At 39.8% G+C, this 16,118-nt stretch overlaps 1 protein-coding gene across 1 annotated transcript in view; it reads right to left on the bottom strand.

The window, feature by feature from the left end:
- Window positions 1–12,226, bottom strand: part of LOC138764112 (6-phosphofructo-2-kinase/fructose-2,6-bisphosphatase 4-like) — a 118,017-nt gene extending 105,791 nt beyond the window's left edge. Inside the window, exon 1 of the mRNA XM_069939500.1 lies at window positions 12,130–12,226. The gene's annotated coding sequence lies outside the window, so the exon portion shown is untranslated. The remainder of the gene's footprint in view (window positions 1–12,129) is intronic.
- Window positions 12,227–16,118: the final 3,892 nt, after the last annotated feature.

Here is a 16,118-nt window from a genome sequence, read left to right as displayed (position 1 = left end):
GCCTGAGTTTTGGGCCTTGAAGGGTCCGAGAAAAGAATGCCACAGGCCTGCCTGCTTGATTCAGTGTGACAGCTATGGCAAAATGAGAGTCTTCACTCTCTACTTGGAAAGGGATGGATTATCAATGGCATGCATTGCCACCTTGGGTCTTCTGAGCCTCCACCAACGGGGGAAACGTGGTGGTTTTCATCAAGGGATGGGCTTTGTCTGCATAATTGGGGACCCATCGGGCCTAGTACGAGAAGAACCAAAGCACCTTTTCACGGCCTTGAGGTTTTCAGACAATGGGAAGGGGGCGCATGCACTCGGGGTCAGAGGCAATGACACATGCTCTACCACATACCCCAGTATTACCAGACGTGAAGTGTGGATCATACACTTTTTCTGGTTGTATGTTATGTTCAGGGCATTAACAGTGGCGAGGAACTTCTGCAGGTTCGCACTGGGTTCCTTCTGGTTATGACTGCAAATGGGGACGTTATCCAAATATGGATATGTGGTTTTTAATTTATTGTCATCCTCCATGGAGTCGATCTCCCTTTGGAACACAGACACTCCATTCATAATGCCAAATAGGACCTGCAGGAAATGGTAGAAGCAGCCATTGGCCTTGAACGCTGTTTGAGGATGGTCCTCTGGGTGGATTGGGATCTGGTAATATGTCGATGAGATCAATGATAGAATACTGGGCGATCTCATTCACCATGCGGGGTAGGGGCTAGGCGCCCAATAAGGTGAACCTGTTGATGGTCTGTCTGTAAGCAATGACCATCCGGTGCTTCTCCCTACTCTTAACCACCACCACGTGCCTTCCAGGAACTGTTACTGGGCTCTATAATGCCCTCTGCTAGCAGTTGCCTTACTTCAGCTTTTATAAACTCTCTCTCCCCGGGGCTGTATCAACTACTTTTTATGGCGACCAGTTTGCAGTTAGGGGTGAGGTTCTGGAACAGGGGATGCGGAAGGACCCGGAGGGTGGTCAGGTGCCTTGGACGCCATTCTGGTATCTGACTGGCTGTGTTTGGAGAGGTGGTCGGACTATCCAGGAATTGATTGTTTCTGACCGTGAGGGGAGGATGGGGCCCATCAAAGTGCATTAGCATGCTCTTAAGCTGACACTGGAAATTCAGCCCCAATATGACTGGCACACAGAGGTGGAGCATCACGAGCAGTTTGAAGTTTTTATACTTCGTGCCCCTCACAGTTAGGGTCACGGTGCAGCACCCATGGATTTACGTGGAATGAATTTGGACACTGGAGCTACCTTACACTTTGCAGGGGATACTGCAAGGAAATAGCATTAGTCTGTGCCTGGGTATATAATACTTAGTACCCCCCGTATTGTATAGGAAGTCTATGGTACGACCATTTACCTCTGTGCCCATCATAGAACGCACCAGTTGGTGTGGCCTGTTCTGGTCCAGCAGAATGAAGGCCAGAGTTAGTTTGTTATCAGAGTCGCTGCTGTTGTAGTGTTGAGACGGCTGCCGAAGAGATCCTGAAGATGTTCACCCGCATGGATCGCACATGGAGTCCCAAAGAGACACTAGACGTGATGTTATCCTGTGTCATCTTCCTCCTGTTCCTGCCGTTCAGTTATTGGCTGCTGTGACACCAGAAGTGGGTCAATTCAAGATGGTGATGCGGGTCGCAGACTGCATGCAGCGCTGCTGGAGGAAGGTTTAGAACGGCATATCTTGGCATAGAGCCCCTTCCTCCTGCAGTTCGAACAAGTTACACTATGGGCCAGACACTATTTCCTCAGGTGTTTGGTCTGGCCATACTAGTCGCACCTCGTGTGCTCAGCAGCAGCAGTGGCAGTCAGGGTTTCCAAGTCCTAAGAAGGTGGCACCGATGTTCCCCACCTCGTGGCCGTGTGGCTCACAGAGCAAGCGTCAGCATTCTTTTGGGCTGTCTCAAGCAATCTGCACGACTTCCTATAGGGTCCGATTGCCCTTCTCCAGGAAAGTCAAACCCATTTTGGATGAACTCCTCTTGTTAGATCACCACGGTCACATCTATACACCTGCAAGCTTATCTCAGCTCCCTCATGGCCCTCACAAAGTAGTCAATGGACTCACTGAGGGTCTGGTGTCAGGTGACCAGCAGGTAACGTGCATACATAGAGTTCATGGGAGCATTGTATTGATGCTGCAGTAGGGCCATTGTGTCATCATACTTCTCACAGTGTCATATTAGTTGGTAAGCTCGATGACCTACCGATGAAAAAAGCAGATCGTACTTGTCTATATCTGCAGAGATCTCGTGACGTTTCACGTAGGCCTTTACGCAGTGCAGCCACATATCAAACTTGACGGAGGCCTCTGGATCTCTGTGGTCGGCCTCCAGTTTCTCCACTCAGATTGCCTTGTCCATGACAAGTAATCAGGTTATTAAATTGTAGCGCAATCAATAACCACAAGCAGGCTCAAAGTGAATGATTAAAGGCACTAATAACGTGAAATGTCAGGCATGTCTTTACATGCTGCCGGCCTGGACCCAAGGTTCGTTTTGAGGGAGGAGACCAGGGCTATCAGCCTTTCTTGGCAATCTTACAGGAAAGAGTTAGGTAGGAGTTCCAGGGTCGGAGGCAGGCCAGCCTGTACAGTGTAGTGAAGTCACCTCCTGCACTACCATGTTCCATCACATTCAGCACATTTGTGTATTGTACTACAAGATATTGAACTCTTTCTCTGAAAATAACTGTTGTTGATACAAACTGCCTTAAGATACAGGCTCAAGATAATTTCAGTTAATCTCTCTATATGAAGATTTGCAAAGAATCTTGCTTGAATAAATGAATGAGGAGGAGTCACATGATGGAGTAGTGGCCGGACGGTGAACTCCAGCCCTCTCCAGAAAAGTCGGGAAAAACAAGAGAAAATACAAAGGCACAGAAATACAAGTTAAAGAAAAGTGAGTATAAAGGTGGAAAGAAGATGGAGACAAAAGAAGAAAAATCAAAATCAACGGTAAGAAGAGAGGAAGAGAAGACAACGGAAGAAAAAGGTGAAGGCCTTACCTGTCCGAAGAGGCCCGCTGTGGAGAGAGAAACCCGCTCCCTCAGGTCGGTAGAAAAAGAACTACAACAATGGCTCACAGAGCCGAGTAAAAGTGCGCAACCGCGCATGAAAAAAAACACACCGACGGGAGGGGGGAACAGCTGGGGAGTCGATCTCCACAGCCGGCAACGACAGCTGCAGAACACCTGCAGCAAGAAGAGACCACAGAAGACAATAGAAACAAGAAAGAAGAGGAGGAAAGGGCACCAAAGAAACAACAGATGGCCAACCCAGAGGAAGAAGAAGAGGAAGAATACAGTGAAATAGATAAAGGGAAAGGCAAGGTAAAGGATATACTTGCTCTTGTTAGAGGATACATGGAGTCATTTAAAGAATGGCAAACACAGGAATTCAATGATTTAAGAAGAAGAATAAACAACACAGAAGAGAAAGTGAATAAAATAGATATGACCTTAACAGAAATGGGGAAAAAAATGGACAAGATGGAAGAACGGGCAATAGCAGCAGAAATGGAGGTAGAAGACTTAAAAAAGAAATTGGAGGAATCTAATAAAAAATCTAAAGAGACACAAGAACTACTAGCTCAAAAAATAGATATAATGGAAAATTATAACAGAAGAAATAACATAAAGATAGTGGGCCTTAAGGAAGATGAAGAAGGCAAGAATATGAGGGAGTTTATAAAAGAGTGGATCCCTAAGACCCTAGGATGTCCAGAAATACAGCAAGAAATGGAAATAGAAAGGGCACATAGAGCATTGGCCTCTAAACCACAACCACAACAAAAACCAAGATCTATTGTAGTAAAATTCCTAAGATATACTACAAGAGAAAAGGTACTGGAGAAGACAATGGAAAAAGTAAGAAAGGGCAACAAACCACTGGAGTATAAAGGGCAAAAAATCTTCATTTATCCAGATATAAGTTTTGAACTCCTAAAGAAGAGAAAAGAGTTCAATACAGCAAAGGCAATTTTATGGAAGAAAGGATATAAATTTACACTGAAGCATCCTGCGGTATTGAAAATATTTATTCCAGGACAACAAAACAGACTGTTCTCGGATCCAGAAGAAGCACGAAAATTTGCAGAACAATTACAAAAATAGACTGAGGGATGAAGACGGGTAATGAGAGTAAAAATGATCACGATTGATATGTATGTGGGTAAAGACAAAAATAGACTGAGGGATGAAGACGGGTAATGAGGGTAAAAATGACCACGATTGATATGTACGCGGGTAAAGAGGTATAAGAGTGAATAGAGACAATGGGCATACGTGAAAGTATCTGTAATTAGAGGAAAACATAGATAGTATAGACAAGAATTAATAAGGGAAGGTAATGGAATAGAGAGAATAAGGAGGAAATTAAAAGAGTGACCTTTGTGACATATGAAAAGTGAAATCTTTTCTGGGGGGGGCTGGGTGGGGGAAAAGAGCGGTCACTGCAAAATCAGTTGACGCTTGCGAGTGGATTCACAAATCCAAATGGAGAGGGGAGATGTGGTTGTCCGACAAGGGATAAAGGACAACTCAGGAGGGGAAGGGGAGATTGGGGATAAAGAAGATAGAAATAAGAGAATAAGGAAAATGTTGGATGTTGTAGGAATGTTGCCTGGTAAAGAGTTGAAAATAAGAAAACAGAAATGGAAAAGGAGGAAAGGTAATGATGGAAAAACGGAAAGAGAAGATAAACAAAATATAAAATGGCTACGCTGAACTATATGACTTTAAATATTAATGGAATACATAACCAAATTAAAAGGAAGAAACTACTAAATTTACTGAAAAAGGAAAAAATAGATATAGCATTTGTCCAAGAAACACACTTAACTGAATTGGAGCACAAGAAATTAAAGAGAGATTGGGTAGGACATGTAACAGCAGCATCGTATAATTCAAAAGCAAGAGGAGTGGCTATATTAATTAGCAAAAATGTGCCATTTAAAATAGAAGAGGAAATAATAGATCCAGCAGGGAGATATGTTATGATAAAATGTCAGATATATTCGGAGCTTTGGAATCTACTTAATATATATTCACCTAACGAAGAAGATCAAAAGTTTATGCAAGATATCTTTTTGAAGGTAGCTAATACGCAAGGGAACATACTAATAGGAGGGGATTTCAATCTGAATTTGGATCCAAATATGGATAAAACGGGGAAAAAAATTAACAGGAAGAACAAAGTAACCAAATTTATAATTAAATCAATGCAAGAAATGAAACTTGTGGACATATGGAGGAAACAAAACCCAAAAGAAAAGGAATACTCATACTACTCGACTAGACATAAAACATACTCAAGAATAGACCTATTTTTGTTATCAGCTAGTATGCAGGATAGAGTAAGAATAACAGAATATAAAGCGAGAATGCTATCGGACCATTCACCCTTAATACTGACAGTAAAGCTAGAGGACATCCCTCCAAGAATGTATAGATGGAGATTAAACCCCATGCTACTTAAAAGACAGGATTTTAGAGAATTTATTGAAAAACAATTAAAAATGTACTTTGAAGTAAATACGGAATCAGTGGAAGATAAGTTTATACTATGGGACGCAATGAAAGCATTCATTAGAGGACAAATAATAAGTTATGCAACCAAGATGAAGAAGGACTATAATCAGGAAACAGAGCAGTTGGAAAGGGAAATAGTAAACATAGAAAAAAAATTAGCAATAAAGGAATATACAACCAAAAGAAGAGAATTGGCGGATAAAAAAATAAAATATGAAACATTACAAACATATAAGGTGGAGAAGAATATAATGAAGACAAAACAGAAATATTATTAACTAGGTGAAAAAACACACAAAATCTTAGCATGGCAGCTTAAGACAGAGCAAACTAAGAAAATGGTATTGGCAACAAGGAAAAAAGACAAACAAATTACATATAATCCAAAAGAAATTAAGGAAAACTTCAGAGAATTCTATGAACAATTATACCGAACTGAAAACGAAGGGAAAAAAGGGAAAATAGATGAATTTTTGACTAAAATTGAACTACCAAAACTACAAATAGAGGAACAAAATAAATTAACAGAACCAATTGGAACAGTAGAAATACAAGAGATAATAAAAATATTACCAAATAATAAGACACCAGGAGAGGATGGACTCCCAATAGAATTCTACAAAACATTTAAAGATCTAATAATACCGCCCCTCCTGGATGTAATCAACCAGATTGATGAGACACAAAACTTACCAGATTCATGTAAAACAGCAATAATTACAGTGATACTAAAACAAGGGAAAGATCCACTCTCACCAGCGTCATATAGACCAATATCTCTGCTAAACACAGATTATAAGATAATAGCTAAACTATTAGCAAACAGATTAGCAGAACAGGTACCGAAAATGGTAAATTTAGACCAAACTGGATTTATCAAAAAAAGACGCACAACAGACAATATTTGTAAATTTATTAACTTAATTCATGCAGTAGAAGGAAATAAAGCACCTGCAGTAGCAGTTGCTTTAGACGCAGAGAAGGCCTTCGACAGAGTAGAATGGAATTACTTGTTCAAAGTATTGCAAAAATTCAGTTTACCGGAGAAGTATATTAATTGGATTAAAGCATTATATAAGGGACCGTTAGCGAAAGTGACAGTAAATGGACATGTATCAAAGCAATTTAACTTAAGCAGGTCAACGCGGCAGGGATGCCCACTATCACCATTATTGTTTGCGCTAGCTATAGAACCACTAGCAGAATCGATAAGAATAGATAATAATATAAAAGGAATAAAAATAAAAGACAGGGAATATAAAATCAGTCTATTTGCGGATGATGTGATAGTGTACTTAACAGAACCAGAACTATCAATAAAAGAACTATATAAGAAATTGAAGGAATATGGAGAAGTGTCGGGATACAAGATAAACGTAAATATAAGTGAAGCAATGCCTATGAATAACGCGGATTTCTCAAAATTTAAGAAGGAATCCCCATTCAGATGGCAAATGCAGGCAATAAGATACCTAGGTGTACAAATAAACAAAAATCTAGGCCAATTATATAAACTCAATTACAATCCACTAATGAAAAAATTACAGGACGATTTAGAGCATTGGAAAGAGCTACCACTAACACTGATAGGAAGGATAAACTGTATTAAAATGAACATTTTTCCAAGGATACTATACTTATTTCAGGCATTGCCAATACAACTGACAGAAAAATTCTTCAAAGAGTTAAAGAAAATAATAAGGAAATTTTTATGGAGAGGGGGGAAACCGAGGATAGCACTAGATAAATTAACAGAATGGTATAAACAAGGAGGCTTACAATTGCCAAACTTCAAAAATTATTATAGAGCCGCACAATTAAGGTACCTATCAGATTTTTATCAAACAAGGGAAAAACCAGACTGGACGAGACTAGAATTAGATAAAATAGGGGAAAAGATACCTGAACACATATTATATAAATGGGATGAAAAATTGGTACAACATAGAACTTCTCCAGTATTACACCATCTCCTCAATATATGGAAGAAGATTCATGTAGAAAGAAATAAAACAAACTATCAATTACCAAAACTAATATTGACGCAAAATAAGCTACTCCCTTTTACAATAGACAACCTTTCCTTTAGAAAATGGGAAAAAAAAGGGATTAAAAGAATAGAAAATTGTTTTTCAGGAAGTAGATTCTTATCCTTTGAACAAATGAGAGATAAGTACAATATAACTGGAGATACAGCGCTGGCATATTACCAACTGAGATCCTACTTGAAAGATAAATTAGGAAGCAATTTGAGTTTACCAGAGGGAAGTAACCTTGAATATGTGATTACAGATACAATGTTAATCAAAAGATTTATAACAAATATGTATATTAAACTGCAAGAAAAGGAGAATGAGGAAACAAATGGTAAAACTAAACAAAAATGGGAACAAGATTTAAATATAAAGATAAAAAAGGAAACATGGGAGAAATTATGTTCTGGAACGATGAGAAATACAATAAATACGAGGCTGCGTATGATACAATATAATTGGTTACACAGACTATACATTACACCGCAAAAGTTAAATAAATGGGACCCAACAGTATCTGATAGATGTTTTCGATGTAAAAAAGAAAGGGGAACAACAATTCATGCAATCTGGACATGTGAGAGAGTAGAAAAATTTTGGGATGATCTCAATCAGATATTAAATAAAATAACAGAAAACAATATACCAAAGAATCCAGAGATCTTTCTCCTAAGTAACATAAAAAATAAAGAATTTGGAATTGACTTGGAAGATGCACAAAAAAGATTTGTTAAGATAGCCCTAGCCGTAGCAAAAAAATGTATTATGTCAACCTGGAAATTGGAAGATAATTTGAAAATACAACAATGGTATATAGAAATGAATAAATGTATTCCATTAGAAAAAATAACATATAGTTTAAGAAATAATATTGAAATATTCGAACAAGTATGGGAGCCTTACATTAAATACAATAGCGAAAACCTACCGGGGACAAACATTACCTAAGTTGATGGAAGGAGAAGGAAAGAAAAGAATGGACTCTGTAGAATTTCTGGTGTATTTTTGTTGAATGACAACATTGTCTGACTGAATTAATGCAACCTAGATTGTATACCTAAAATGGATGAGAGGTGGGGGTGGGGGGGTGGCTTGGGAGGAGGGAGGTGGGGGGGAGAAAAAGTCACTGTAAATGTGTGAAAAAGAAAATTTGTATATCATGGCTATTGTGATTTATGTTGTGAAAAATAAAAAAATTTAAAAAAAATTAAAAAAAAGGGAATAAAAAAATAAATGAATGAGGATCTGAATTTGTAATGGGATAATGGAAAGTTGCAAAAGCAATGGGATTGTTGGTCATGGGAAACTTTAATATCCATAATATTGACTGGGACATCATTAGTGCCAGAGGCTTGGATGAGACAGACCACACTTGGAATATTGTGTTCAATTCTGGCCACAGGAAGGATGTGGAAGCTTTAGAGAGGGTGCAGAGGAGATTTACCAGGGTGTTTCAGATTGGAGAATATCAAGTTTATTGTCATCTGATTCAACAAGTACAATTTGATGAAACACTGTTCTCCAGGGTCGGCACCAAAGGGAGGCACCTGCAGGCATTTCCCCCTCAAACAAGGTACTGTGACAACCCCCATATAATAGCAGCCATTCTTAGCCATCAGACCCACCCTACTCCCTCCCGCGTCAGTAGCATCCAGGTTGACGCACACTAGCGTCTCTCACCCACCCCCAGCTGCGTCACTAGCATGCGTCAAGCATCTATAGCATCTAGTAATGCTTGACATGATAAAAAAGAGTGTCCTCATGCCCCATGTCAGAGGGGTGGATGGCATTAACAACAGGTAGGTTCCACCCAGCACCCCCACTCCCATTGACAGGTCCTTGCCAGCACCTCCCAACCCCCTCCCCCTCCCGATGACGGGTCCCATTCAGCACCCCCCCCCCAATCGACAGGTTCTCAGCTACTTTTTCAGAGAAGGAGGAACTAGATTTACCTCTCTACTAGCCAAAAACCTCTCCTCAGGAGTTTCAGCCTCAATTCTATTACTTCCCTCCCCATTTCAATTTCCTCGATCCGTCTTTCAGCTAGCTAGGCCTCATATTTCCTCCATTTTTCAACCTCTTCTCTTTGTTTTTCAGCCTCCAATTGCAACTCAACAGATCTATCCTCTGGAAAAATTTCTTTCTCAACAAATGATTATGTAATATTTTACTATAATCCTCTGTATTTGTATTTTTCTCATCTAATGCTTGACTTCAGTCAGTTTTAATGCCTTAGAAATAATCATCAGTTCCTCTTTTCTCTTGCTCTGCAGGTAATGGCTGTGACAAAAATGTATTCACATCCATTGCTGCTGTTTTTACACACACACGCTTTAAATTAGCTTGGAAAAAAACCAATTAACTAATAAATCACAAAAAGCTCCAATTTTCAAATCAAACAGATATGCCCCCATAAAATGTTATGAGCCCAGAGGACCCCAAAACTCAGCAGCAATAGATATTCACCAAGGCAAATGGTTACTTAAACAAAAATTGCTTTTTAATTATCTTTAAACATGAAAATAGATTCAAACTTTAACTTATCTATTATTAACATACTTAATGTAACTTAATCCCGCCCCCCCCTCTAATTCTAAGCGCACGGGTATGTAATGTGTTTGTAAATTCAGAAAAGTTATTTGGTTCAGAGTCCAATCTCACTTCTCATTCCTCCACGTTCACTGGTTGCAGGCAATTCTTATACTGTGCACCGAATTTAACATTTATAAAGTTCACCAGGGTTTGGTGCTTGAAAGGTAAATGGTTACCACTCAGGAAGGTTCTTGTCAGTTTTCAGAGAGATATTTGTTGTACGCTGGACACCCAGCAACTTTAGTGTCTTGCCAAAGAAACTTGCCCCCTCAGAGTTCTCCAGATGATAACCTCTTTCTTTCAGGCCACTACAGAGTTCCTTCTTGTTTCTCTTATTTCAACTGAAACATTAGACAGCCAGTCCTCTCTTGCATGAACCACAAGGGCTTTGATCATGTCATCTTCCAAACAGGCTTCCAGTCCCAGCTACTTCTGCTGGCTGTAACACTGTACAAGTGATCTCTGTGTGTGTGTCTCTCTTTCTCTCTCTGCTTGAAAACCCACATGACCCTCTCAGAACAGCAAGCTCTCTTCCAGACAGCAGCAGCTCCAGCATGCTCTTTCATCTGTGGCCTTTGGTACACAATAATCCATTAGTGAAGTCCCTTGAGCACTCTTCAAAGCTCTTGCAAAAGCTGTTGAGGCCCCAATATGTCTAGCATGGGGCAGAGCTCCAGTATTTTAAATAAGATGTATTTAAAAGTGTTTGCATGTAACCTACTCTAACAAACCTTTCCCAATTTATCTCCCAAAAAACATATCTATGTATATCTATATACTCTGTCATAATACATATGCAGGACAAGTATTAATTTGTAGAAATAAATAAATAAATAAATAGATAGACTTCTGTGAATATGAGAGTCTCGGAGAGACTCGTAGAACTGGTTAGTGGGAGCAGTTCCTTTGGTTATTCTGCATTCTCACTGCCCGTGGGAAGAAGCTCTTCCTCTGTCTGGTGGTGCTGGCTCTGAGGCATCTTATGAGGCAAATTTAACAGAACTAGGGATTTTCTCTATGGAATAACAAAGGTGGAGAGGTGATTTAATAGAGGTATATAAGATTATGAGGGGCTTGGATTGAGTGGACAGCCAGTACTGTTTTTCCAAGATGACAACAGGAAATATCAGTTGTTTAAGGTGAGTGGAGGAAAGTTTAAGGAAGGCGTCAGAGGTAGGGGTGGTGGGTGCCTGGAATACAGTGCTGGGGGTGATGGTGGAGGCTGGTTCAATAGGACATTTAAAAGATTCTTAGACAGGCACATGGATATAAGAAAAATGGAAATTTATAGGATATGAAGGAGAGAAGGGTTAGAATGACATGGTTAATATGTCAGCATAAAATCGTGGGCCGAAAGACCTATACTATGCTGGAATGTTCTATGTTCTAACACTTGTTTGGGTTAAATTCCAACTCCCATCCCTTGGTCCACTCTCCCAGAACATCTACATCATGTAATCTCAGACAACCTTCCTCACTGACCACTGTATATTCACAAGTACAATCCATGCTAACCACATTGTTGTCGGCATTATTGACTTGGATGACAAACTGGACTCAGCACCGATCCCAGTGGCACACCACTGGGCCCAGGCCTCCAGTCTGAGTAACACCCCTCAATACTACCCTGCCGTCAAGCCAATTCTGCATCTAATTTGTCAGCTCACCCTGGATGCCATGTGACCTGACCTTTCAAACCAGCCCATTGTGCACCTGACTTTGTCAATCTTCTGGTTCATCTCTTCAAAGAAAACTCAATCAAATTCACAACACAATTTTCCACATGCAAAGCAATGCTGACTATCCACGTTTATTCCTTGCTTTTCCAACTCCCTCCCATAACCTACCCACGATGGGTACTAACTCACCTGCCTGTAGCGAGAGGCAATGCAAGATGTTTCTGAAAGAAATTGTGAGTTGAATGAAAATGATTCTATCTTTGCAACTGTTGGAGCTTACCTTGAGAATCAGGATGGCAAAGGATTCAAAGAGTCTCTTGCAGCTGACCAACAATAACTCTCTCGTGCTGCAACTCTCTTGGTGCTGGTTTTGTGCTCTATGACTGCAACTCTGTGATTCTTCAACCATCTTCTGGAAAGCTAAAATTAGCTCAGAATTGATCCCGTATAAATAACAAAACAAGGCTTCATTCTGTAAACACTTCCACCACTGCCCCTCCTCTTTACTGCAGTGCCTCAGATAGAAAGTCTTCTGGCCAAGCACAAATCACACCAAAACTGCCAAAGGCACTCTCTGTTAACTAATGTAAAAAAACACACAAGGAACCGTAAATAATTTTTTCTCCATGGTTGGGCAGTTATGGAGCCAGCAACATTACACCGTTGTTAACTTGTACTTATAGCAAGTCTGCTCTGTCATTCAGTGAAAAGAAGGCGTCCACCATTATTCAAACACGTGTGCCACTCAGCAGAGAAAGGTTGCATTCCACCCTCCCACACTTGATACTGTCCTCCCTTGGCTCGTCAACATTTTATATTTAGCTGGGTGACTCTGTCAGAATGTAGAGATCATTTACTGACTGATTTCAGAACCATCAAAGTCCAGACACTTCCCCAGTTGCCAGGCAATGGGCATGGAATTAATCATTAAAGGAATAGATGTTGTTTATTCCTAGTATAATCAGAGAACTGATGAGAATTATAACAGTTTCAAAGGTTAACTATGGCAATAACAATGGAAATTAATATTTAATCCAAGCACAATCAATCTCCACACTCCTAGTTCTAACATATTACTCCTTGTGCTGAAGGAGAACATGGATGCAATGAAAGCCTAAGAATGAACAGTCACAGACAGTGGTCATTGTACAGGGCCGTTTTACATCAGAATTACAACAACTTCAGTGCAAAGGTCTGGTCATCCTTTTCATAGCAATTCCATCATGCTTCCTCCTGGAATAGACCATAAGATATAGGAGCAGAAGCAGACCATTCAGCATATTAAATCCACAGCACCGTTCCATCATGAGCTGATCCATTCTCACACTCATCCCCACTCTCCTGCCTGTCTCCATAACCTTTGATACCCTGACTTACCCATCAATCTCTGCCTTAAATACACCAATGGCCTGGTCCCCAAGCCTCCCATTTGTAAGAAATTCCAGAGGTTCACCACTCTCTGGCCTAATGAAATGCACCTGTCTCTCTATTTAAAATGGGTGCCCTGTAATCCTGAACTTGTGCCCTCTTGTCCTCGACTCCCCTACCATGGGAAACAACTTGGCCACATCCACTCTGTCCAGGCCTTTTAGCATTCAAAATACTTCCATGCGGTCCCCCCTCATTCTTCTGAGCTACAGTCCAAGAACCATCAAATGTTCTTCATATGCTATTTGCTCATTCCATAATTCTTGTGAATCTTCTTTGAACCTTTTCAATGCTAGCACGTCCTTTCTTCAATAAGGAGTCCAAAACAGTACCCCATCCTCAAAGTGAAGCCTCACCAGTCACTTGTCAAGTCTCAACATCACATTCCCACTCTTGTATCCTATTCCTCCAGATGTGAGTGCCAACATTGCATTCACCTTCTTCACCCCCAACTCAACCTCAAAGTTAATGTTTAGTGTATCCTGCATGAGGACTCCCAAGTTCATTACACCTAAGAATTTTGAATTTTTTTCCCCTTCCAAATAATAGTTTGCCCTTTTATTCCATCTATCAAAGTGCATGGCCATGCACTTTCCAACATGGTATTTCATTTGCCACTTTTTTGCCCATTCTCATAAACCTTCGTCTCTCCATTTCCACGTTACGACCTGCCCCATCACCTATCTTTGTATAATCTGAAAATTTAGCCACAAAGCTATTTATTCCACAATCCACATCATTAACATCCACATCATTAACATACAACATAAAAAGAAGTGGTCCAACACTGACCACTGCAGATACAACTGTGAGCCAACTAGATTAGGATTCCTTTATTCCTACTCTGTTTCCTGCCGATCAGCCAATGCTCTACCCATGCTGGTATCCTTGCTGTATTTCCATGGGCTCTCATCTTGTTTAGCATCCTCATGTGCAGCACCTGTCAAAGGCCTTTTGAAAATCCAAATTTGCAACATCTCCTTTGTCTTATCTGCTTGTGGTTTCCTCAAAAAATTGCAGTAGGTTTGTCAGGCAAGATTTTCCCTTAAGGAAACCATGTCAACTTTGGACAATCTTGACATGCACCTCCAGATATTCTGTAACCTCATCCTTGACAATCAACTCCAACAACTTCCCAACCACTGATATTAGGCCAACAGGTCTATAATTTCCTTTCTGTTGTCTCCCCCTCTTTTAAAATAGTGGAGTGACCTTTGCAATTTTCCAGTCCTCTGGAACCATGCCAGAATCCATTGATTCTTGAAGGATAATTACTAGTGCTTCCACAATCTCTATAGCTAGGGTCACCAATCTTTTTGAAACTGCGAGCTACTTCGAGGGTACTGAATAATATGAAGGGCTACCAGTTTAGTACACACTTCTGAAATAACAAAGTTGCACGGTCTACCTTTAATTATATATTATTATTAATGATATGTGAAGACACTGATCACATTAATGATTCCTCACAATAATTATTAACAATGATTTAATGAGGTAGGAAACAGATACGTTTCAACATGCAACACTTTATTTCTATTAATCTCTGCAACTGTTTCATTTTCAAATGATCACTTTTGCAACATTTCATAGGAAATCGTGTTCCATTTTGACGAGCCACTTACTCTAACAATTTTTTAACAAATCATGAACTATGTACCATGTTTGTACAAGTTATCAATTATGTAAGATTTAACAAAAATCAACTTTCAGATTTTTAAATAAATTTTATCACATTTTGTACTAATCATCAAATCTGCAGCATTTTTAACAAAATCATCATATCTGTCACACTTAACGAACACATTTGTCACAATTTTTCAATATTTGAATTTGTTGGAATCAGTAAAAATAAACATTAAAAGATGGGTAATTTAATATGAAAACATCAACTCCAATAGAATTTAACTTTGCTATGGCACTGCCATGTTGTAGGCACTGTGAAATATAAAGTGTTCACAATCACTACTCTGGAGACAAAGTCTTGGAGAACAGGTTCAGCTTTATTTCAAGTCTGCAGAGTCGGGTGTCCCTGGTCTGGAGACACACCAGAGGTTCAGAATCATCACTCTTTTGTACAGTCCCACGCTCAACATCACCCCATCTTCATTTACCTTCTTCCAATCAGAATCCCAGTACATTCTCCTTTTCCCTTCCATCAATACAGGTATCACTCAGTTCCTCCCTCTTCATACATCGCATGTTATGTAAATTAGTTCATTCCCTCCTTAGGGGTGTCTTAAGTTAATATTCATGTCTCTATTAAGCAAGCACAGTACTAGCTATAGACTACCTTAGGTCACTGTACCAGCCTGAACCAGATTCTTACATCCTTGGGGCTCATGATAAGAAGAGGCCTACTAGCTAGTATTGTCTGTTTTCAAGCTCTCATCTACATTCTTTGCATTCCATCCCTTTTCACAGAATGGTACGAGTTTAATCATCTTCAACCATATTTCACAATTCCTCCCTTTTCTCTTTGCCATGTATTTTTGATTAAACTGCATTATTGTTCACATTTTGTTTCCTCAAATTATTGTAACATGAGTTGAATTTGTCATTATTCATCTGCCATGCGGTTTTTTTAATATCATCTGCTTCGTTCGCTCCAGTAGCTGAGTAGATTAATCTGGTAATAACACATCGTAGGATGGCCAATCCAATAAATAAACCCACTATAATCATTAAACCATATATTGCAAGGTGCATTAACTATGGCCCCAACCTCCGAAATTCCAATCTCCCCATGTCCAATCACCCCATACACCTCCTTTTTGATATTTGTCTCCAGCCTCCCGGATTTTCTCTCATTACTTTTTAAATATGGACCGCCAAATCCAA

Source organism: Narcine bancroftii, chromosome 5 (genome assembly GCF_036971445.1).
Source record: "Narcine bancroftii isolate sNarBan1 chromosome 5, sNarBan1.hap1, whole genome shotgun sequence".
In the NCBI taxonomy this organism is placed as follows: domain Eukaryota; kingdom Metazoa; phylum Chordata; class Chondrichthyes; order Torpediniformes; family Narcinidae; genus Narcine; species Narcine bancroftii.
The sequence above is the reverse complement of the archived record's forward strand: the minus strand, read 5'-3'. Positions and strand labels throughout refer to the sequence as shown.